This window comes from Panthera pardus, unplaced genomic scaffold (genome assembly GCF_024362965.1).
Source record: "Panthera pardus isolate Hobbes unplaced genomic scaffold, ASM2436296v1 HiC_scaffold_27, whole genome shotgun sequence".
Taxonomy (NCBI): Eukaryota; Metazoa; Chordata; class Mammalia; order Carnivora; family Felidae; genus Panthera; species Panthera pardus.
In genome coordinates this window covers 114,488,156-114,513,769 of record NW_026526843.1, presented here as the reverse complement: position 1 = coordinate 114,513,769, position 25,614 = coordinate 114,488,156, and the positions used below count along the sequence as shown (strand labels likewise).

Genomic DNA, 25,614 nt, shown 5'->3' with positions numbered 1-25,614 from the left:
GAAAGAGTGGAGGTAGCAAACATTTCGTCTATTGAAATTTATTGGATTAGGAAAGATTTTATCAAGGCAGAGCTCTAGAAAACCTAATAATATTTTTGCATTAAAGGACAGAGATTTGTGCTGAGCAGATCACTGGCTCATTTTCACAGTCCCACGGGAATAGTTAGTCCTAACCAATCTTTATGCACTAATAAAACAGCAGGGAGCTCACAGGTTTAACTTCTTGTCCCCATTACAGGAAAGTAATCCATTTGAATGAGGCCCGAATGTGCGCACGTGCAGGAATCCAGCCGCACTGGGCTATAACTGAGATCGCGTGCAAAGGGCAGAGACAGAGGTGCAAGTGGTTGGGGGCACAGGGGAATGCACTTGGTTTCGTTGGTTCCTGCATCAAGGGAGACTCATGGGAGACTCCTAGGAGACCGTGCAAACGACAGAATGAGACTCGGGCATGACATTCTGAAATCGTGTGTTGGCAAGCCATCACCTCACTCCACCACTCTGGGACCAAAAATTGTAAGGTTGTGTGCCCTGAGATGAAAGTAAACCCTTTGGTCCACTTTCTGTCCTTCCCTAGAAGTCTTGGGTTTGTTTTTTGTGTTTTTTTTTTTTTTTTTACCCGTCGAAAAGAAATAACAGCTGTCCAAATATTAAAGCAAGCCACAATGGGATGCTGTGATTAAAAAAACCAAGTTATAGCAACTGTGTCCACAATGTTAAAGGAAAGCCACAGTTTAATAGAAATTTTTACTCACTTTGGAAATTTCATGGGCTTATTTCAACAATTGTCCCTAACACCCTTAAGAAGGAAAAAAAAACCCAAAAAACAAAAAACCATATTAAATAACTGAAACCTTTAAAAAATGAAGCAAGATTTGGGGCACCTGGCTGGCTCAGCCGGTAGAGCGTGCGACTCTTGATCTCAGGGTTGTAAGTTTGAGCCCCACATTGGGTGTAGAGATTGCTTAAAAATAAGGTCTTTAAAAAAGGAAAGCAAGACTGTTTTGCAGGTGGGCAAGTAAATTGGTAGAGCCTTTCTGGAAAGCTATTTGGTAGTATATATCAAGAGACTTAAAAATATTCATAGCCTCTGACCTAATAATCCCACTTCTGGGACTTTGTCCTAAGTAAATAATGACTGTTTCAGTCAAAAGTGATATAAAAAGACGTTTACCTCAGACACGATGTAAGCAACACCTATTCAATAAAAGGGAAGCAGTTACGTAAATTATTGTTGAGCTAGTTTAGTGGCTCCCAGCTGTGGATCATTTTACTCCTCAGGAGACCTTTGGCAATCCCTAAAAACAGTTTTAGTCGTCACATCTGGGGAGGCGATGCTACTGGTCTCTGGTTGGTGGAGGTCGCGGATGCTGCCGGACATCCTGCGATGCCCAGGACAGCCCCACCATAACAAAGAACCATCCAGCCCCAAATGTCAATAGGGCCCAGGTTGAGAAACCCCGATCTTTATGATCATATATCATGCAGCCTTGTTTGCAAAGAATTATGTGGGAACATGCTCAGATATCTTGGGTTTTTTTTTTAAGCAGAAGAAAAAGCTAAATGTATACTATAATCCTAGTCATATTCGTATGTACATATATATGTATTAAAAGAGACTGCGAGAAAATGCACTGTTAGAGACTATTCTTCACCAAACGCAGATCAGCTCTCTGCCCACACAGCTGGACTACATTTCCCAGATGTCTTAGCAGTTAGGGGGATTGAGTTCTAGCCAATGAGGTCAGAAGTAACATCCACCGCTTCCAGGCCTTGCCCGTGAAACTCGCAACACGATCGCTTCGACATGCTTTCCCCTTCTCTCAGCTGGAACGTGATGTTGACACGAGGGTGCCTCCGGGAACCACGTTGAAGACGGAATTGCCTGCGCCTGGGTGCCTGAATGGCTTTGTGGAGCAGAAGCCCACCGGCCACTGCCACACTGATAGCCTGGAACTGACTCGGACACTTGTGTGCACTAGACACGAACTGCTGTTATGTTTGAGCCATTATGTATTTGGGGACTTATTTGTTATAGCCGTGGTCCTACCCTTATTAATAGATCGATATATTAATATATATATTTATCTCTGGGATTGGTGGGAGGTTAAGTTTTATTTTTATACCCTTTTGTGTTTTCCCAAACTTTGACAATGAGCCACAATTACTTTTACAACCAGGAAGAAACGTATAGCTGTACCTCACTCGACACTAGAGATGGTCTCCTAAGAATTTGATTTTAAACTATAAATGACATTTCCAACTGCTTTCATACAAGTTGACCGTGATCTTACTGACCCTCCATGCCTCATCTAGGAGTACAAATTCATTATAAACTGTAAGGACACGGAGCGCCCTGGGGGCCCAATCTTTTGAGTGTCCGACTCTGGCTTCAGCTTAGGTCATGATCTCCTGGTTCGAGACTTCGAGCCCCACATCACGCTCTGTGCTGACAGAGACTGCTTGGGATCCTCTCTCTCTCTCTCTCTCTCTCTCTCTCTCCCTCTCTCTCAAATAAGTAAATAAACCTTAAAAAAGAAATTTAAACTGTAAGGACACATTTTGTCTGCTCCAATTATTTTTTGGGTGGCGTTTGATCACGTGTGCCCCCCACTCCTTTCTGTGTCATAATTACTCATGAATCCGGTCTCTGCGACAAAAATCTTCTCATGGGCAGAATCTTGGCTTGATCTTTGATTCTTAAAATCTATCTGCTTCTCCCTTACTGGAGTTCGTTTACTGGCACAGCAGGCACAATTTCTATATTGTGTAGCCTTTTCTCCTGTTTCTCAGAAAGATGGCTCCTTTCTGAGATGGCTCCTGATGGCTCCTTTGAAAACGCAAACCAATGGGAAGTCCATGAACTGGTCTTCAACTTTACTGTCACTGTATGGACAAGACAAAACAAAACAGTGGGCTCTGTTTTGCGGAACTAAATGAAAATCTTAGCAAACCTTCACATATTTGAATACGCCAACAAAAGCACAGCCGACACAAAGTGGAACGTGAAAGATTATGAACGAAAAAGCAACACCACTAATGCCCCCAGCTGCTCAAGTGGGGGCTCAGAAGATACGTCAAAGTTTGATGGGAAAAGAAATAGAGCTTTGTGAGGGCACCTGGGTGGCTCAGTAGGTGAGCTGGCTCACCTGGGTGGCTCTTGATTTCAACTCAGGTCATGATCTCACAGTTTGTGGATTCGAACCCGGCGTTAAGCTCTGCACGGACAGTGTGGAGCCTGCTTGGTATTCTCCAGTCTTCCTCTCTCTCTGCCCCTCCCCTGTCTCTCTCCCTGTCTCTCAAAAATAAATAAACATTAAAAAAAATAGAGCTTTGGGACGCCTGGGTGGCTCAGTCGGTTAAGTATCCGACTTCAGCTCAGGTCATGATCTTGTGGTCCATGAGTTTGAGTCCCGCGTCAGGCTGTGTACCGACAGCTCGAAGCCTGGAGCCTGGAGCCTGCTTTGGATTCTGCATCTCCCTCTCTCTCTGCCCCTCCCCCACTCACACTCTGTCTCTCAAAAATGAATAAATGTTAAAAAAAATTTTTTTAATTAGAGCTTTGAGAGGAGGGATAATGTGACATAAATTCTCATCTTTCACATCAAAGAGCCAGTAGATATTAGCTAAAGTTGGTAAAGAGAGAATTAAGCATATTACCAAGATTAGAGCCATTGCTACGACCCTATCATATCCGATGTCACTTATAAACATTTATTTTTTTTTAATTTTTCTTTACTGTTTATTTTTGAGAGACAGAGTGCGAGTGGCGGAGTGGCAGAGAGAGAGGGGGACACAGAATCCAAAGCAGGCTCCAGGCTCTGAGCTGTTGGACAGAGCCTGACGCAGGACTCGAACTCAAGAACTGTGAGACCACGATCGGACGCTTAACCGGCTGAGCCACCCCGGGGGCCCCTATAAACATTTCTGATACCCCCTTGGCTCTCCACCAATGAAATCCAAATTAAAGAATAGATCAATATAACTCCTCAATTATAATGTAAACGAGAAGTGAAAGTAGTTTCTAATGTGTAGTGTTTCTCTCGATGTGTAAATACTCAGGCATGATTACACCGGAAGATGCAACCAAGTCACCCAGTGAGCGACCGAGTTGTGGAACTGCCATGAATGGGGCTGCTGAGATGCTGAACGATCGATCGAGATGCGATTGAGATGTGCTGTACTGGGCACTCGAATATCAAGAGCCGCCTTGCCATCAGCGTCGTGACGTCCAAAATGGTGAAGGAGCGGATAAAGTTCCAAGCAAAGCAAAGTGCGGTCTTCCCTCAATTTATACAGTAATTGTATTCCTGGAAAAAAAAAATTCACATTGCTTACAACCATCCCCAAATATCTTGTGTTTATATGTAAGATGAACTTATTTTTTAGGTACCAGTAACTAGAGGCAGATTTTTCATCTACGTAAGTGTCCAGAAGACATTAAAAAATTGGTCAAGAAATGGGGACATGTCTTCATTGTGTGGGACTGTCCTGTGTACTGCTGGAGGCCGGTCACCCTGTCCTGGGCCCACTAAATGCCAACAGTGCCCCCTCCCCCTCCCGGTGACAACCCAGACTGCCCACACTGATACCCAAAAGGCCTTACATCCACAAGTCTGGATCGTGGAAGTGCTTCCAGAGAAATTACAAAAAGAAGTAGTTGGAAGAGATTCCCTCTGGGAGTGAGGCTGGGCGACATTTTCATCAAGGCCACTGTTCTATTGAATTCTTTTCATATGTATGAGCTATGACAGCTACGTGTATTTAAATAAGGGACCCTTGCCCATCGCGTGGTTAGTTCTATGCCTTCTGGGCTCCTGAGACCTTATTTCCAGACATACGCCATCTGTAAAATGGGTATAATCATAGTCCCCACCCCATACAGTTGTTGTAGGAAACTGGGTCTGGAGATGTGAGGTCATGTGACCCAGGTTGCACACCGAGCTCATGGCAAATCCAGATTTAGCTTCAAGCCCAGTGGTCTCCAAATCCAGGCTCTGTCTACTCCACCACGTTACCAGCCATAGAAAGTGTTTCTGGGTCATAAGATTGCTGTCTGGGCACAAGGAACAAATGTAAAGCCTTGGCCAGGAGCCTGTCGTGGGGCATCTTTTAGAGTCAGTCTCCAGTTGGGCTGTGGCTTAGAGAAGGACAAATGGCCACGTCCTGCCACGCGTGTGTGTCTCCTGGAGTGACAGGCTGAGTGGGAGGAGGACGCGGCTAAGAGAGAAAAGAGCCGCATCCCAGGGGGCTCAGGATCTGAAAGGGGGCTGAAAGCTCACCCCGCCCTGAAAACACAGCACATTTCTTGCTGTCTTTTTGCGAGAAAGCACGATCCGCAAGTGATTTTCCTTTGGTTTGTACTGAGCATTTCCATCCGTGAGTCGGGGTTATGTCCACCCCTGCTGCTCGTGTCTTCCACGGGACACTCTACTTCGGGACGGTGGCTGAGTTAGCCGCACACGTGAATCCAGACCAGAGTTCCCAGCGGGCCCTCAGGAACTCACAAGAAGACCGAAGAATATCGCTAATGGGACAGCGTGTCCTTTTTTTGCACATGAAAAAATTAAAACAGAACCCCGTGCAGAGCTCAACATTATTTAATTAGCCCTTAGTTTTCACCAGCCAACGATTTCTCTTACGCCCCGCACACTTCCCACTTGCCTGGTAACAGTGAATCTGGTAGCCTCTTAGAAAAAATAGCGTCACTTTACTTTGCCCTAGAGTTTTCCTATCTCCCCTCCCAAGTGATACTTGAAACCGTGTCACAGAATCTCTGAGTTAAAGGGAATTTTATAACTCAGTCTGACGAATCCTCCACATTCAGGAAAATCCGTTGTGCCCGATCTGTGGCCATCTGCCTTTCAGGCATATTTGAATTCTCTCAGCCTCCTGGTTGTTCTATGGCTGACATTCTGTTATTTCTAAAGTTCTTCTTCAAGTAGGGAGTTCTGAAAAAGATGTAAACTCTCCAGGGGTGCGTGGGTGGCTCTGGCGATTAAGCCTCCGACTCTCTTGATTTCGGTCAGGTCATGACCTCACGGTTTGTGAGTTCGAGTCCTGCATCAGGCTCTGCACTGACAGCACAGAGCCTGCTTGGGATTCTCTCTCTCCCTCTCTCTCTCTCTCTCTGCCCTTCCCCTGCTCACACATGCGTGTGCACCCTCTCTCTCTCAAACTAAATAAATAAACTTAAACAAAAAGATGTAAGTCTCCAGCTGGTTAGGTTGAAACTCTTCCCTTGAGTTGGAAACACTCAAGTAATATGGATTTTGCTTGTTTGTTTTTATTGCGATAAAATACATATGACATAAAATTGACCACATTAAAGTGTAGAATTCAGTGGCATTTACTACATTCACAGCGGGGTGCAGACATCATCACTGTTCAGTTCTAAAACACTGTCACCAGCCCAAAGGAAAACCATCCTGTTAAGGTGTCGTTCTCCAATGCCCCTGCCCCATTCCTGTTTTTATAGCTGGATAATATTCCATTGTATGGATAGACTACAGTTTGCTTAGCCATTCACCCATGGGACATTTGAGTTGTTTCCACCTTTTGGCTAGTGTGAACTACACTTCTGTGAATAGCCAGTGTAAAAGTATCCGTTCTAGTCCTTGCTTTAAATTCTCTTGGATGTATACACACCTAGTGGAATGGCTGGGTCAGGTGGCAATTCGATGTTTAATGTTCTGAAGAACCGCCATAGTGTCTTCCCCATTGGCTGCGCCATTTTACATTCCCAACATCAGCGTCTGAGGGTTCCGATTTCTCCACGTCTTTGCCAATACTTATTTCCCATTTTTCAAAATTACAGCCATCCTGGGCACCTGGGTGGCTTAGTCGGTTAAGTACCCAACTCTTGGTTTCGGTTCAGGTCATGATCTCACAGTTCATGAGATCGAGCCCCACATGGGGCTCTGCGCTGAACACTGCAGGGCCTGTTTGGGATTCCCTCTCTCTCTCTCTCTCTCAAAATAAATAAATAAGCTTAAAAAAAATTATAGCCACCCTAGTGGGTGTGAAGGAATCTATTTTGCAAGACCTCCTTGACATGGCCTCCAAGCCCTGCCCAGGCCCACCCTAACCTCCCATTGCCTGCCCCCATTCTCCATGCTTCTGCCTTGCTGCCCTCACAGGCCCTCCCTCCCAACGCAGGGCCTTTGCACGTGCCCTTTCTGCTGCTTCTTTGCCTTGCTAGAATCCACACATTATTTGACTCAAAACCAGAGCATCATTTCCCCAGGGAAGCCGTCCCGGGCCTCTCCACTAAGTCGAATGCCCCAGTTGACAGTCTTACGGCACCATCCACCTCCCCTTTCTGGGACCTCCCACAGCTGCAATTTTACTTCGGATTCTGGAATATACAATGTATGTTTTTCTCCTCCATTGGGCCATAATCATCGTGGGAGCAAATTAAAATGTGCCGATGAATGAGTGAAAAACTTTCTGAGGACTCTTGTGAGACTTTGAACTTGTGGCTAACTAAAATCTGGACGGGTTTTGAACATAAAGTTTCTAAATCCATGTCCCGTCTCCTCCTTCCGAGGCCTCTGTTTCTACAATAATAGTCTTCTGTCTGTCCTGCATCATCCGTATTTCCCTTTCAAGTGGATCTTTCCCACTGGTTCACATACATGTTACAGCTACTGCCTTATTTTCTTGCTCCTCTTCTTAGTAAAACTTCTGGGAAGAGCATCCATACTGGCCCACACTTCCTCACCTCTCACTCTCTGAAGCCTGCTCCAATAAGCCTGCGTCCCCATCATTCTGTGGAAACCACTCTTGTCAAGGACACAAATGGTTGCCGTGTGGCAGGATGGGACTCTTGCGGTGGATGCCTCCATTCTTCTGGAAACATGTTCTCATCTCAGCTTCTATGAAGCCACACATTGCTGGTTTTCCTTCTACTTCACCGGAGGCAACTTCTCAGTCTGCTTTGCTACTACTGAAAATTGTCTTGTCATGGCAATGTTTATTTCTCTTGTCAGTTTCAGGCCTGGATTGGATGCTCCGGGTGGGCAAGGACCTTCTTTATCTTCATCACCGCTATAACCTCCTTGCACAGAATGTATCAGATGCTCGTGTTTTTGTTAAATAAACGAATATCTCCTCCATTTGAGCTTATATAACTTTGAACCCAAGAGACTCGTTAAAATTCTTGTATAAAACGTATCACGACATCTTAACAGCATCAGCCTGAGTTTTGAGTCTTCTACCGAAAACACTAGCTACCCGTCCTACTTGCGGTGAACACGCCTTGTGAATTTTCATCCATCTTGTGGATAAAAATATTGACAATGACAATCTTTCTTCCTCCTGGTTGACCTCAACTTATTGACCAGCATGATTGTTTTCAGCCTGCTAGGTAATCCTTGATTGTGTTGACACCCAGCACACATTTCTGTACGTTGCCCACAAGGAAATGACAACTTGTGTTGTGGAAAAAGGCCACTGTCTGTTTACCACACACGGAGTCCTGGGTTGATTCAGCTGTTCAGCTGGGGCAGACACCTGTTAACAGGGTGATTTCCAAAATGCACCGCGAGCAAGGTCCATTTAAAACTCAGAAAGAGGAACAGATGTAACAATTATGCAACCCTTGCATATTTCAACGCCCAGCAACCGCCTCATGGAAAATGAGCCAGTTCTTGTACCATATTGAAACCAAGGTCAAGGAACACCTGAAGTGCTACTGTTTCTGTTGCTCTGACGAGGCCATATTATATGGCTCCAGGAGCCTCCTCTCCCCCTCTCCTGTGAATGGCTCTCCCTCTGCTTCAACCCTTCCCAAAGTCCACAGAGGATGTTGAGCATACCCCCGTTCTCCCACCTAGAAACCTTATCCAGGGAACCAATGAAGTTGGAGGGGTGTGTGTGAGGCAAGGGACCGCTGTACCTTAATATACACTATGCCTCATGATCATCTCTTTCTTTTAAAAATGCTCGGAGATCTTCCTTGTCACTCTACCATGCATTTGTAGATGCTACACATCACTGAATATTTTCCCCAACGGATTCCTGACATAGAGGTGGGCAGGGTGAGCATTATCAAAACATTCATTAAGACTAGGAGTGGTATGTGCCTCAGCCATGGTTGTAAGACTCCGGATGATTAGAATAGAACTTGTAGACTGGAGCCACATGATTCTTATCAATTTCCCTTCCTACCCACCAATATCAGCATCGGTTAGAAGTGTGCTGCAGAGGGGCACCTGGGTGGCTCAGTCAGTTAAGGGTCCCACTTCAGCTCAGGTCATGATCTCACAGTTTGTGAGCTCAAGCCCCACGTCAGGCTCTCTGCTGACAGCTCAGAGCCTGGAGCCTGCTTCAAATTCTGTGTCTCCCTCTCTCTGTGACCCTCCCCTGCTCACACTCTGTCTCTGTCTCTCTCTCAAGAATAAATAAACATTAAAAAAAATTATTAAAAAAAAAAAAAAAAAAGAAGTGTGCTGCAGTGACCAGGCGACATGGTGTTTTCTTTCGGGTAAGCGACCGAACTCCTTTGAACCTGTTTCCTTGCGCTTGAGAGGCAGAAAAGGCTACTACTGGCCCCGTGCTACCTTGTGAAATTTTGAGGAGGCTCAGAAGAGTATTTGGAAACACATGGTTTAAGGTAAAGCCCTGTCTCCGGGCTTACTATTTTTTTTAATTTTTTTTATTTTTAAAAATTTTTTTTAACGTTTTTATTTATTTTTGAGACAGGGAGAGACAGAGCATGAACAGGGGAGGGTCAGAGAGAGGGAGACACAGAATCTGAAACAGGCTCCAGGCTCTGAGCTGTCAGCACAGAGCCCGACGCGGGGCTCGAACTCACGGACCGCAAGATCATGACCTGAGCTGAAGTCGGCCGCTCAACCGACTGAGCCACCCAGGCGCCCCATCAGGCTTACTATTTTTGTTGTGATTGCCATGATCTGTCAAGTCAACGTCTCCTTCTCTCTCATTCCTTTTGGAGACTCATGCTTCAGTCCAGTTTCCTGGTGTATCTTGACATGATGCAGAGTCTGTGATCGTATCTGCAACGCCCTAGCTAGAATCCTGGGATGTAAACTGTCAGGCCTGAAATCCTGGACTCACGTTAAAGGAGGAGTTCATTCCCAGCTTACCTGGAAACACACTAAGGACCAGCTAGACCCTTCTCCCTGTGTTCCTCTGTGTCCTCAGTCCCCTGCTGATGTTTGTTGAATGAATGAATGAATGGATGGATGGATATAAAGAGCAGAGAGGCCTGGGATCAAACATCACCTTGAGCCCTTCTTAGGGCCTCAGTTTCCCACTCTGCAAACTGAAAATAATAGACCCCTCACAGGGTTGGGAGGAGGATTTAAATAATAGCTTTAATAATAATAATAAATAATAAATAATAATAAATAGATAAATAATAGCTAATAATAGCTTCTCCTTCCTGCATTCAATTTACCCTCAGTGCCCCTTGCATAATGGTTATCTGCTTTACATTTTACTCTCTTTTCAATTTTTGTTCCTTGTTACAAGGCAGAAGCAAATGAGGAAGCCGATGGTTCTGCCTTCTCTCTGTCATCCGATCTGCCCCAAACCTTACTTCTATCCAATCTCTGTCCCTCTTTTGTCTAGTCAGGAATCAAAAAATATCCTTTGTACTTTGTGGGTCACAAATAAAAGCACAGCACACACGAGGATAAAATATTGGCAAATCAGCCCACCTACACAATGTCCTTTTTCTCACAAGGCAATCAAAAACCGTAATTCTGATTTGAAAAACTTGTGCTTTTCTGTTGATTTCTTAAAATGCAATTGAATTTGAGATAAAGAATCAAAATCCTTTAAGAGAATTACATCTCCAAGCAGGTCATATTTGGGGAGCAGTTTCCCAACATGTAAACTGAATAACGATTGCTCTAGAATAATCATAATTACATCCCCAAACGGGAATTTTTATCTTGGTTAATTTTTTTCTTTGTACTGTCAAATGACGGCTTCTAAAGCAATTATGAAACACTGCACTATTTTTCACCACTGAAAAGCATGCCCATTACCCTTCGCAGCTCCCTGTTTCCCTGCCATGCAGGCATTCGCGAACGGTGGTTTTGTGATTTAAACTTAATCAAGCAAACTGCCATCTAGGAAGCTCATTCGCCAAATGACCTTTGAGAGCGTCTATCTTTGTATCATGGCAAAGGGCTGGGACAACATCTGTAGGCGTGCCTCCATGGAGGTACGGTTAATCCTCCCTGGGTTTGGTTTCCACTTTCCTAAGGAGTTTTGTGTGGGTGGTGGGAGCAGATTGGCCATCAGAAAAAGCCAAGCTCCCTTTCCTTGGTGGAAGACGGGCCCCCTGCGCAGCAGCTGTGCGCGGGTGTCTTTGCATCCCCTGGGTATGACTTGGCGTCTTGGGTCTGTCCCACCGTTCCCTGGTGCCTGCCGCGTTGTGTCTTGCGTCTCCGATGGCCCCCTTGGACCTGGCTCCCTCCTTGGAGAATTATCACATCCTAGTCAGAAGGGCGGGTGGTGATAGGGTGCTGATGGGTGGCACTCTGCCCCAGCAAAATACATGCAGCTGAGGGGTGTGACCCAGTGATTCAGCTAAGAACGGGCTTTGAGGTCAAGTGGACTGGGCTCGAATCCTGCCCTGGCTTCACCGAAGCTGCAGGGACGAGAATCTGTTCGAGCAGCCTTCCTCCTCTGCAGAACGGGACAGGAATCGGGCCTCCCTTATTTTTTTTAAGTAGGTTCAGCATGGGGCTTGAACTCAGACCCCAAGGTCAAGAGTGGTGTGCTCCACCAGCCGGGCCAGCCAGGCGCGCCTGGAATCGGGCCTCTCTTAGAAGAATTGTTTTGAGGACTCAAGGGGTGAATGCACTCAAAGAGCATAGTGCAAGGCCGTGCTTCCAGAAAGGGCTTCATAAACAGGAACTACAGCTACCACGTGGGGAGGGCGGCCCCGGGAGGACTGAGTGTGGCTGACCAGTACCTCGTCTTCACTCCTTATGCTTGGCTTCTTCAGAAAGCGTTGTTTATCGAGGCCCCTGGGTGGCTCAGTCGGTTGAGCGTCCAACTTCGGCTCAGGGCAGAATCTCACGGTTGGTGAGTCACGGCCTGGAGCCTGCTTCCGATTCTGTGTCTCCCTCTCTCTCCCCCTCCCCCACTGGCACGCATGTGCATGGGCTTTCTCTCTCAAAAATAAACTTTTTTTTTAAAAAAGAAAGGTACTGTTTATTGGGTCCTTTGAGTTTGTGCATGGCCCAAGAACACCTTCCAATTGGACAGCGACTTCCAAGCTTTTACTGTGTGTATAGTGGCTTTTGTCGAAGCCACTGGCTGCACAGACCCATTCTCCCACCCCCATCCTTGGGCAGACGCCTGGCAGTTGTCTCCCTTGCTGTTCCCACATCTTCCTTATGATCACGGACTGTTCTCAATCTGGCCTTTTCTGATTTCCTTTTCCTTCCTTATTCCTCCACCTCCTCAATATATATATATGTGTGTGTATGTGTGTGTGTGTATATATATATATATATATATATATATATAATCATTTTTTTTTTTTGGCTTCCATTTCCTGTTCTGATTCCCACCAGCCCCAGGCTGACGACACACATCGTGTGGCAGTCTTCCTATCTGATGCCACTCTCCGTGCCGACCCAGCTGCAGAGAGAGCTGGGGCATCCTTCCCAGGCTCTTGCGAGAGCCAGAGCCAGAAGGTAGCATTTCCTTGAGTGGACTCTTCCCAGTCTTGCTTTCCAGGAGGGTGAGGCCGAGTAATGTCGTGTGCCCGTCGGTCCCTAGGAGCAGCGGAGTGCGCTCTCTGTGAACATCTCCTCTGAGGAGCCAGCGTGCAAAGCCCTGGCGGCCCGGCCACCAATTTCAAGGTCGTTCCCGTTACTGACTCCAGCACAGCGAGCGGACTGACTCCTCTGTGTGATGAGTTCATGAGTGCCTCGGAGTCTCCCTCTGCCACTGGCCTGCCGAACAGGGACTTCCCGCCCTGGGAGCCTCTCAGGCTGTTTGTGTCTGAGTGTGACTGAAAACCATTTGGTAACATCAGCTGGGGATGCTTGTGAAAAGACAAGTTCCTGGGGTGCCTGGGTGGCTCAGTTGGTTAAGTGTCTGACCCTTGCTTTCAGCTCAGGTCACGATGTCGCGGTTCACAGGATCGAGCCCTGCGTCGGCTTCTGTGCTGACGGTGCGGAGCCTGCTTGGGGTTCTCTCTCCCTCTCTCTCTGCCTCTCCCCTGCTTGCATATGCTCTCGCTCTCTCTCTCAAAATAAATAAATAAACTTTAAAGAAAAGAAAAAAGGCTCCTGACCTCTTGACTCAGAAGTTATCTGTCAGGGAATGTGGATTGTAACAAGTTTGGGGGGCCGCTGCTACCCAGAGTGTGGACCTGAACCCACACGGGCTCCACTTGGGAGCTTGTTAGAAACGCAAATTCACAGTCCTGTCCAGAACCCCCGCATCAGCCCCTCTGGAGGTAGGGCCCGAGCTTCTGTGTGATTCTCGAGCCCCACGCCTGCTGGACCAGGTAAAAGCAGTGTGTTCGTTTCTTCTTGCTGCTGTGACCAATCACCACAAGCTTAGTGGCTTAAGACAACACAAATGTATTCTCCTACAGTTCTGGGGGCCAGACGCCTGCAATCAGTTTCCCTGGGATAAAGTCAAGGAGTCAGCAGGGTTGTGGTCCTTCCAGAGGCTCCAGGAGCATCGGTTTCTTTGCCTGTTTTCAACTTCTCGCGGCTGCCTGTGTTTCTTGCCTGGGGGCGCCTTCCTCCATCTTCAAAGCCTGCCTTTGCTTCTGCCGCCGCATCTGTCTCCTTCTCTGAGTCTGCCTCCTCTGCCTCCCTCTTGCAAGGACGCTGGTGATGACACTGAACCCACCAGGATAATCCAGGATAATCTCCCGTCTCAAGATCCTCGACCTGATCACGTGTGCAGAGTCCTTTTTGCCATGTAAGGTACCATTCCCAGCTCCCTGGGATGGGACATGGGCAGATTTGGAGTGGGGGAGGGCATTCTTCAGCCTTCCACAGGCAGTCCAAAAAGGTCCTTGTCGATACGTAACTGCGCTACGCAGAAGCCAACGGACCAGTGTTTGTCAAGGGTCTTGACTATGCCCATCATAGTAATGTAGGCAGCTCCAAAGGTGAGTGAGGGGAATCCCTGAGAGTCCCTTTGTTTTGTTTTTGTTGTTGTTTTTAAATTTTTTTTCATGTTTTGAGAGGGAGACAGAGCGTGAGCAGGGGAGGGGCAGAGAGAGAGGGAGACACAGAATCTGAAGCAGGCTCCAGGTTCCAAGCTGTCAGCACAGAGTTCGAAGCGGGGCTCGAACTCACGAACTGGGAGATCATGACCTGAGCCAAAGTCCGATGCTTAACCGACTGAGCCACCCAGTTGCCCCAACCCCTGACAGTCCCTTTGGATGAGTGCTTCAGTGTACTAAGCACTTCGCATAGATTATCTTGCTGATGTCTCAGGACAATCCTGTGAGCAGTAAGGGTCGTTAGCTCATCCCCAGACCCGCTGACACAGAACGCACATTTTAACAAGAACTACTGTTCCAGACAACCGGCAAATACAAGCAGTACTTTACTGTCATAATTCTTCTCTATAAGGAAAAAGCACCATCTTAATTCTTATGATTAAAATGTTTTGTTTTGTCCTAAATGTAATAAATCTCGTTATAGAAAAATGGTGACACGAACAGAAAAATATCACCTGTCCTCCCAACACCCTAACGTAACCACTACTTCATTCCTTTCAGAGGCTTTTTCACCGAACCTGGTCTAAACATAGCCGCACCGTCATTATTTCAATGGCTTTATGACAGTAGAATGGTTGATTTCAGCGTTCCCCAATTTTCGTCAATTTTTCACTAATCTGAGCAATTTTGTCTTTGTGCGCATAGCTTTTGCCTAAATGGAAGATTATGTCTTTAGAATAGATTTCCCAAAGTGGAATTACTGAGTCCTTGGTAATAAAAACTCAAAAAAAAAAAAAAAACACCACATTTTACGATTTTAGTTGTACGTTGTTTGCGTGTGGGTGGGTGGGTGTAGGCTGGGAGCTTGTTTTGGGAGCACAAAAATCTAACCTTTTCATCTAGATTCTACGACACAGTGAGCATGTCTCACCTCTGCCTCTTGAACAAATGGGCCTGGGTTCAGCCTGTGGACATGAGTCTAGCTCTAGGAGATGCCTGGTGACATTGCTATGAGGAACCACCCACTCCCAACCTGGGATTCTTATCTTCTAAGACAGTGACCTTGGTCATCAGCATCACCCCTGACAAAGCAGGTCATGGGATGTGCTCACCCCTGCGGTCACTTATGACTATATGGCTGGTTTACAGAAATAGACGGGTGCCAATGTTAACTGTTCTGATGGGTCATGTTAGAAAGTAGCAGTGACTAGGTCACTGTCATTTGATTTCTGTCCCTTCATTTTTCACACCAGTCAAAGCAAAAGTGGGACAAAGATTTGGGTGTTTTTTTTTTTTTTCTGGTGAACTTTTTAAAAAAGTTTTATTTATTTTCGTAATCTCTACACCCAACATAGGGCTTGAACTCACAACCCTGAGATCAAGAGTCACATGCTCTTCCAATTGAGCCAGCCAGGCGCCCTGGTTCCCTTTTTTTTAAGCATACAATTTCAGTGGTTTTAAATAGCAACTATCAGGGAGCCCGGGTGGCTGAGTTGGTCAAGCATCCAACTCTTGATTTCAGCTCAGGGCACGATCTCACAGTTCGTGGGTTCGAACCTGGCGTTAAGCTCTGCACTGACAGTGCAAGCCTGCCTGGGGTCTCTCTCTCCCTCTCTCTCTGCCCCTCTCCTGCTTGTGCGCTCACTCTCTCTCTCAAAATAAACAAAAAATTATTTTAAAATTTAAATAGCAACAATCACCACCATCAATTTTATAACATTTTCATCACCTCCAAAAAACCCTAGACCAAATAGCAACCACTTCCAATTGTCCCAAAGCTTCCCCCTCATTCCCACCCCCCAGACAATCACTAATCTGGAGATTAGTCTCTAGAGATTTGACTATTCTGGGTATTTTATATAAGTGGAATCATTCAATACATGACCTTTTGTGACTGGCTTCTTTCACTTAGCATAGTGGGTTTTATTTTTATTTTTAAAAAAATTTTTTCTTTTGAGAGAGAGAGGTGGGGGAGGGACAGAGAGAGAGAGGGGAACACAGAATCCAAAGCAGGCTCTAAGCTCTGAGCTGTCAGCACAGGGGCTCAAACCCACAAACCCACAAAATGAGATCATGACCTGAGCCAAGGTCGGACCCTTAACTGCCTGAGCCACCCGGGCGCCTCTGGCATAGTTTTCAAGGTTCATCCACGTTGCAGCATATGTCGGTATTTCGTTCTTTTTATGGCAGGATGATATTCCATCGTATGGATGTAAGGATAGACCATGTTTTGTTATTCGTTCATCTGCTGATAGACATTTAGGTCATTTCCAGTTTGGGACTATTATGAATAAATCTTGCTGTGGACATTTGTGAGTTGGTGTGTGGCCACGTTTGCATTTCTCGAGTACCCAGGAGTACTATTGCTCGGTGATATGGTGACTCTGTTTTTCACTTTTTGAGGAACCGTCAGACTGTTTTCCAAAGAGGCTGCACGATCTTGGCATCCCCACCGGCCGTGTATGAAGATTCCATTGTTTTCACATCTTCACCAACACTTGTCTGTGTTTTTTCTTCGAGCCATCCGTCTGGGTGTAAAGTGGTGTCTCACTGTCATTTTGCTTGCATTTCCCTCGCCGTTAATGGTACTGAATGTCTTTCATTGTCTGTTAGCCATTTGTATATCTTCTTTGAAGAAATGTCTTATTCCAACCCTCTGCCCATTTCTTTAATTGGTCTATTTGTCTTATTATTGAGTTGTAAGAATTCTTTGCCTATCCTGGTTCTAGTTCTCTCAACAGATAAATGATTTACGAATATTTCCTCCTACTTTGTGGGTTGTCCTCACTGGTACATCTTTTTTAGTCTACACGTGGAAAAAGCTGTAGCAATTAAAATTTTTCTTTTGGTCTTTTTTCAACCATAGTTTTCTGGTATATGTGTGTGTGTGTGTGTGTGTGTGTGTGTGTGTGTACGTGTGCAGGTGCATTAAATCCAAACATTAAGCAGCATTTTAAAATACAGTGCCTGGGGCGCCTGTGTGGCTCAATCAGTTGAGCATCTGACTCTTGATTTCGGCTCAGGTCATGATCCCAGGGTTGTGTGATCAAGCCCCGTGTTGGGCTCTGCCCTGAGCCTGGAGCCTGTTTGGGATTCTCTGTCTCCCTCTGCCCACCCCCCCCCCAGCTTGCACGCATTCTCTCTCTCAAATAAAAATAAAGATATAAATAAAATAAAATAAAATAAAATAAAATAAAATAAAATAAAATAAAATAAGAGTGCCAAAGCAGAAGCAGACTCTTTGTTTGCCGATCTGATTCTTCAAGTAAGTGAAACTGAACCAACACCAAAAATGACAGATTCTTTTCTCTCCTGTGCCCCCAGACTTCCTACCTAAACACAGATCTCCAGAGACAGAGGAGTGGAAGAAGAGGCAATAAATCATCCACATTTGGGCAGGATCATCTTGCAAATAACGACATACCACTCAACCAAGAGGCTAAGTCCGTCAGTTGAGGCTGTGAAATCCACCACAGAATGTCTTAATTGAAAGAAAAAAAATAATAAACATTTTCAGGAAACGAGCCCCGCGTTGACAGGAAACAGGACTGTTCCATGTGTTGGACAAACGTCCCTTCTGAAGAAAAGTGCTGGTCCTTCCACTACTGACACATCTATGCAGGCTGACTTAAACCAATAGCTGAGCTTCCGGGGAAAAGTGGGGACACTGTCTTCCGAAGGCCCCTGCCACGTAAAGGAGTAAGTATCATGAGACAGATGGATCTGGAAGGTTCTTCCCTTTCTTTCCTGGCTGCCCACATGCCTACCGCCCAACCCTCAAGCTCAATCTTTCCTGCAGCCTCCTCAGACCCCGGCAGCCCCCACAGGTCACCTTGCTCTCTGACCACCCCTGGGGCCTTCTGTCCCTCCCACACAATGTTGCACTTGATTCTCTACTTCCTGAGATCGCTTTCTCTGTTAACATCTTGACTCCCACATCTCCCTGCAAGTTTCTAAAGGCCTGTTGTTCCTTTTTTTATTTTTATTTAAAAAAAAAATTTTTTTTTTAAGACAGAGAGAGCGCAAGCACATAGGGGGGAGGGGCAGAGAGAGCGGGGGGGGGGGGAGGGGAGAGACAGAGGATCCGAAGCTGGCTCTGCACTGTCAGCAGAGAGCCTGATATGGGGCTCGAACTCATGAACCGCTAGATCGTGGCCAGAGCTGAAGTCGGACACTCAACTGCTCAACCAACTGAGCCACCCCGACACTGCTGAGGCCTGTTTTTCCTTATATACAAAGAAGGGATCCTCTCCATGTTTGTTGAAGTGAGGGCAAGTGTGGCCTAGAAGACTGGGAAACCCTGCTGGGCCAGCGCCCCATCTCACAGGCTGTGCTTCGCTGGGGTTCTCAGGGCCACTGGCAAAAGAGGGAGCAGCAGGCCTGGGGGCCGCAGCTGCTGTCAATGCACTATTTGGCTCTTCCTCTCTGCCCCTCCCCTTCCTGTGCCTCTGCTGTCTGTGTCCTTTCATTTCTCATTTTTTCGAGATTTCTATCCTTCCCACTAAATGACAAGAAGAAAAAATGATCGTCGCTGAACTCAAAGAATAGCAAAAGGAAGGAAGCCTCAAATTATTTCTTCGGTTGTTTTTCATCTTTCTTTTCCTTCTTTTTTCTTTTCTTGTTTGCATTTTGTCAAATGTGGCCAAGTGAGTCTTGGGAACTTGTATCTATCTAGAATTGTAGATGGTGGAAGAAACTGTAGACAGATCATGTAGCTCAACACATACCTTTACAATGAAGAAATGGAGGTTCAGAAAGTTACCCCAAATAGCACAGCTAGTGAGTGGCAGGGTCAAGGCTGGAACCTGGGTCTCTTTTTTTTTTTTTTTTTTTAATGTTTATTTTAAGAGACAGAGAGAGAGCAGGGAGGGGCAGAGAGAGAGGAAAACCAAGCAGGCTCCATGCTGTCAGCGCAGAGCCCGATGTGGGGCTCGAACTCACAAACTGTGAGATCGTGACCTGAGCCAAATTCAAGAGTTGGACCCTTAGCCTGGGTCTCTGGACTCCTCCTCCTGTGCTTTTGCCCCTGTCCCTGGGGTGGGCTTCTTATGCATATGATGCCTGGCTCATAAAGGAAGGATGTTTGATAAATGTCATTATTTTTATCACCATTAGCAATGTCTCCAAACCTATATAGGTCTCTGAATTTAGGCTGATTCAGAAACCTAAACATCCAGGAGTGAAATTCAGCATCAGAAAGAAAGAAAGTAACGCATTGCTCTGACAGCTTTCCGAAAACTCATCATGGCAGAGTTTCCTAAAACTCTACAGTCTCTTATTCTGTAAAAGTGCTGGCTTATTGTTGGCAGACGATTAAACCCCAAATCCAACGCAAAACCAGAACTTAAGAGCTGAACATTCAGAAATGCGTATGGATATCCTGACCCTCTCCTGGCTCAGCCCTGCCACATGTGGCCTTGAGTCAGGCTGTCCAGTGCAATTAAACGTCAGGTTCTCTGTCAGACGAGTGGCATCTCCAGAATTAGCAAGCAATGCTGCTGTAGGAAAAGGCTCCATCAAATGTATCCACGCCGTGGAATCAGACAAAATGTATGTGTGAGAATCAGCTGATTTTATGGAGGGGAAGGAGGGGAACATCAGGGCCCTGAGAAATTCTCATTATCTTGCTTTGAGAACCTTCCAATGAAAACAGACATTGATAGGGCTTCCTTCCAGCAGAAGCCTTAGGATTAGCTTCTTCTGCTTGCCTAGACAGTGGAAACAGCACTCTCTTATAACCCTTCCTTTTAGCATAAAGATCTTGGTTATATGATGTAGCAGTGATAGAAGGAATAAGAGGAATAAAATGGAACCAAGACACCGAGATAAAAGGCAGAGCACAATTTTTCTGTTTGATGTTTTCTGAAAAGTATCATGATCTGACGAGATTTTTCCTTCTTTCATCCTCTTGATGGCTGAGGCCCTGATTGTTGCAATCAAAGTCGAGTGGAGTACCCGGTGAATCAGCTCCCAGGATAATGCAACTCTGGGAGAACTGAGCTCAGAGTTTTAGAAGGAAGGTTCATGAGAATCATGTGACATGCTGGCTGTCAGGGAGATGGCCGTGTGGGGACCCTGGGGGCCCGCGGCCCAAACAAAGACTTCTGTGACCTCCGGGCTCATGGGTACACTCCAGGAGGGCCCAGTCCCGACCCAGAGCAACATGGCGCCGGGGTGGCACCAGTGTTATTTCAGTCCTGCGCCTTGGGCTCTTGTGGTGCATATCTTGCCGCCCTAGGAAGGGCCAGGGGAGAAACCTCAGCGCTTGTGTTATCTCTAGGTTAACCGTTTCCGGTGTTGCAAATAAGCAAATCCTGGGGCTTCGATGGTTTATTGGAATATCAAGGAGCTGGAGGGCATTTGCTCTATAAATCCTCCCTGAGTATCTGGTGGAGGCCCATCTCCGTGTGACAGGCTGGGAGAGTGGGGAGACAGGAACCCAGCCCTTTGGGAATTTACAGTCAGGGGCTGGCTTTGGAAGAAGTACTACCAGGGACTCACCTCATTCAACGGTGGCCTTATGTAAAGAGTGCTTTTGTGTCACCGATGCTGGGACACCTCGGTCCTCACTTCACCCTGCCCCGAGAGCCACAGCTCCTTAGGATCCTGGGATTAATGATCAGAAGGCAGGAACTGCCTGGTCAGAGAATCTTAGGATAGTTTTTGGCCACGTGGCATGCACCACGTGAGAGTCAGGTGGTACCCCACCCGGCTTATGCCTGATCCCGAAAGAGAAAGTTCAAGAGGGTTTGGCAAATGTCAGTATGTCAGTGTTTGCTCTTGTGTCCCCTCCCATTAATAGGGCCACCCACGTAACACAGGCAGGGGAACCTACTGACTTCGTTTCGTCCTTCCACAGTCCATGCTTAACAGCACTGCATCCTGGGTGTTAAACAGCCCGGGATGCTTCCATCTGAACCATCGGGATCTGAGTTCTTACGTGACTGGCTGAAAAGCAGCAGAGTCATCCCAAAGCGATTTATTGAATAAACAGAAGAGCGAGCGAGAGAGCAAGGGAACGAGGGGGTGAGAGACTGAGAGAGCGAGCGAGAGCGAGAGCCTTTATGCAGATGTCCAGAAAGTCCACTGCGATCGGCCTTGAGGTTTAATTAGTTAAATCTGTCATCTCAACCCCAGACACTTCAGAGCCGTGGTGCTCAGCCGGGCTGCGCGTGACAATCCCCTGGGGAGCTGACAGAATGTACAGATGCCCAAGTCCTACCACCGACGAATTAAATCCGAGTCTCTGGGGGTGGTTCACAGACATCAGTATTTATTAGCATTTCCACTGCTATAGAATCATCAGACAACTGACGATCACTGAATTAGATGTCTGCGAGAGGATTTAGGAGGACCAGATTTTTAAAATCCCCTGCTCTTCTGAGTATACTCCAATTCCATTTCAACATAAGACCTGGGCATGATTAGTATCAGGCCTCAGTAACCTCAACTCGTTATTATTCTCAACATTTTGCGTTACCAAGAGAATACTGCTTATATGTATGCACAAACACGTTTGAGTATATAGTCATGCATCTATGCAGAGAGGTGGGTTCAGCACTATGTTTCTGGCAACAGAGTACATAATGGCTTCATTTCTGTCAGGGATGCATTCACCTCCTTTCCTGACACGGACCCCTGAAAATTCAGGCACGCCTTTATTCAGAGAACACGAGCCTGCTGCAGCAGGTGCAAAGGAGACAAGGGCCTGGCCAGCGGGAGGGGGAGAAGAGCCTACTCATTATCCAACGAAACAGCGTTGTATTGGGTGCTGACGGAGGTTCAGGCCAACACGATGGCTTAAGAGAAAGAGCTAGAAGAGACGACTTTCCTGAGATTTGACGGATGAGGAGTAGCTTGCCCGGCAGCTCAGGGTGGGGATGGAATAACAAGATGGGTGTAGGGCAGGCTCAGAGGCAGGAAAGAAAGAAATTCCTAACTGGGCCTCCGTCTTGCCCTCGCCTAGAATATTCCATTAAGAAACACGACAAAACAGGGTGCTATAATCCTGTTTCCTCCTAACACAGGGGGTTCTGGACACTTCACATAGGGAATGAGATAGAAGCCGTGCCCTTTAGGGAATTTCGGTCTCATGGGGGGCTACGAATGGACCTGTATCACCACGCTTTCCTTTCTAAATTTTTTTTTTTTCCAAAGCAGACTGTTGAATCTGCTCTAACTGAACGCAAGACAAACCCAGTGAGAGGAATGAAAGTGTGTCATATGTAAGTAGCTGAAGCAGCGCGCCTGAGACTTCGGTCTGGCAACGACACCCTACGGTTGTATATCACTTTGCCATTTATTAGCGTATTTGATCTTCATAAAAGCTTTGTGAGGTAGACAAGAGGAGACAGGCAATATTATTCCCGCTTTACTTGACTCAACGGGTCAAGTGATTGACCCAGAGTAAGGAAGTAATGAATTGCTCTAGAACCCACGTCTTCCTACTCCTTATTTCATCTTTCTACATATTTCTTTCCTTCTGGCTGAACACCAATTTGTCACAAATGTCTCCATGCCACACCATTTAGAAAGCAGAGAAAGCTAGTCCTGGAATAACTCAATTTGAGGAGAATGTCTTAGTCCCCAGTTTAGTCTCTTAGCAACCACATATATTTAGTGATGGCTCCTTCTATGCCTATAAAGCATACCCAATGCGCACTTGGTTTCATATGTATTCCTTGAGCTGGACCGTAATTTAACTACAGCTTTGGTCTAAAAACTCTAATAACTCTTTCATACTCAGATTCTTATTTTTCACCTTCTCTGCTATGCATCTGATGTATGAAATTCTGACAGTTTCTCATTTTAAAAATTTTCTCGGGGCGCCTGGGTGGCTCAGTCAGTTAAGTGTCCGCCTCTTGATTTAGGCTCAGGTCATGATCTCATGGTTCGTGAGATTGAGCCCCATGTCGGGCTCTGCACTGGGTGGCTCTCTAAGGGCGCCTGGGTGGCTCGATTTCTTAAGCATCTGACTCCTGATTTTGGTTCAGGTCATGATCTCACAATTTGTGAGATCGAGACCCACATCGGCCTCTGCACTGACAGTGCCGAGCCTGCTTGGGATTCTCTCTCCCTCTCTCTCTCTCTCTGTTCCCCCCCCCCCACTTGTGCCCTCTCTCTCCATTCCCCGCAAAAATAAATAAAAAAAGATTCTCTCTCTCTCTCTCTCTCTCTGCCCCTCTTCCCTGCTCAAGTGCACGCTCTCTCTCTCTCAAATAAATAAACATTAAAAAAAAGATGATCTCTTAAAAAAAAAAAAGACATTTTCTTTAAGAGGATGATGCTAATAAAGGATATTTTTTTCTTAAAGGTGGTTTATGACTTCAATAAACTTATGGGAATTTATACAGGTACAACCTTTTGGGGAAATAATAGGACAATGAGTATCAAAACCCTAAAACACATCCTCTGTTTGACCCGTTAGTTCCACCTCTGGAATCTGTCCCAGGGAAAGCAAATCTAAACTGCAGACCAAAATTTGTGCGTACAGGTCTTTCTCGATGCCTTATTTAGTGGGTGGGTTGAGTTAAATTTTATACAGTCATAAAAAAGAATATCGTGCTTTCATTAGAATAAATCTTTTAGTGGTAAAATGCTCATTTTACTAGTTACGAGATCAAGTGGAATGTGTGCATGTTATGAACCCAGCTACGCGAAGCCCCACAGATGAGAGAGAAACACACCAAAATGTCAACAGTAGTTGTGTCTGGGAGGCACCATATTGGTAAATTTCCTTTCTCACGCATGTTTTTCTGTTTCTCTCAAGTTTTCTGCTGTGAGTGTGTGTTATTCTTATGACGGGGAAAAAACGAGCTTTGAAGGACCGTGCTTCTGTGTTGAATGTAGCGTCTACACAGGCATCTACTTTGAACAGCTCTGAGAATATGCTCCAGGGAGTGAAGTGAGGAATAACACGACCATCCTGGCACTGGCCTCCCTGCTTCTACCCTTGACTCCCTCCAGCTGGTGCTCTGCACGGCAACCAGAGGTATGCTCTTAACATGGAAGGACCCATTTCACTCTTTCACTCAATATCCTCTAGTGGTTTCCCATCTCGTTAAGGCAGTGTCTTCAGCAGAGCTGACAAAGCCCTGTGGCATCCACTCCCTCCTCCCCACTGCCTGTGCCCCCCACCTCCATCTACTCCGGCCACACTGGCTTCCTTGCTGTCCCTTCCACAGACCAGGAAAACACCTGCCTCGGGAATGTTCCCTCTCAAAGGTGTTCTCTCAAACACCAGGATGGCTGCCCCCTCCCCTTCTGCACATCTTCCCCAAATGTCACCTTCTCAGGGAGCCTTCCTAACCATCCAATTCAGATCTATATACCCCACTCTCCTCCTAGGTATCCACCCTACGCTCCTGATCCCTCTTACCGGATTCATTTTTCTTTTATCTGTAGGACACATCATCTTTTAATACACGACACAGCCCACTTATTCAGCACAGGCTTCAGTGTGTAATTGGCAGGCCAAGAGACTGAGCTCTCCCAGCTCATCTGCGCTGTGAAAATGTGGAAATCGCCTTTTGTGCCTGTTTTCCTCTCCCAAAGTATATATTTTTTTGGCAGAGAAATGAGCACATTGTCTATATAGCCCTACATTTGTCTACTTGTGTATTTATTACAACTGGCCGTGTAAAGGTACATCATATAGGTCATTGCATATGACTTAGGTCTCTACTAATTCTGTTTGAGTCATTGCCAAATACATTTCCAAAATGGCCCTAACATAAAGACATACTCAATTTCATTGAGATGTATATTTATATTCTTTTTGGGAGGATACTATATGCACATGGTTCAATAGTCCAAAGATAGAAAAAGGTATACAGTGAAAAATGTCCCTGTCTTCCAGTTCCCCAGTGCCCCTCGCTAGTGGTAACTATTGTTAGCAGTGTCTTATGTATTCTTACAAACATATTGTATCGCTACCGAAGTAAATTCATACGTAATATATAGTTCCCTTTTTTATCCCCAAAGCAGCATACTCCACACACTATTCTCTCTACCTTGCTTTTATTAGTAGTTCATCTAGGTGATCATTCTGAATCAGTACATAAAGATTCTCCTTACTGTTTTGTAGTGGCATGTCATTCCATTGAGTGTATGTGTCCAAAATTTTTTATTTATTTTTAAATATTTTATTAAAATTTTTAAATAATGTTTATTTTTGAGAGAGAGAGAGAGAGAGAGAGAGAGACAGAGACAGAGTGTGAGCAGGGGAGAGGCAAAGAGAGAGGGAGACACAGAACCCGAAGCAGGTTCTAGGCTCTGAGCCATCAGCACAGAGCCCAATGCGAGACTCGAACCCATGAACCGTGAGATCATGACCTGAGCTGAAGTCGGATGCTTAACTGACTGAGCCAGCCAGGCTCCCCTAAAGATTTTATTTTTAAGTAAATTCTACACCCAACGTGGGATTCCAACTTACA

General features: G+C 46.0%; 1 long non-coding RNA gene across 1 annotated transcript; it reads left to right on the top strand.

Annotated features, from left to right (window-relative positions):
- Positions 1-12,937: 12,937 nt before the first annotated feature.
- On the top strand, positions 12,938-24,781 carry LOC109248307 (uncharacterized). The gene is made up of 4 exons (XR_002071999.2): positions 12,938-13,929; positions 17,504-17,878; positions 23,949-24,170; positions 24,584-24,781. It is a non-coding gene; the product is annotated as an uncharacterized LOC109248307 (long non-coding RNA).
- Positions 24,782-25,614: the final 833 nt, after the last annotated feature.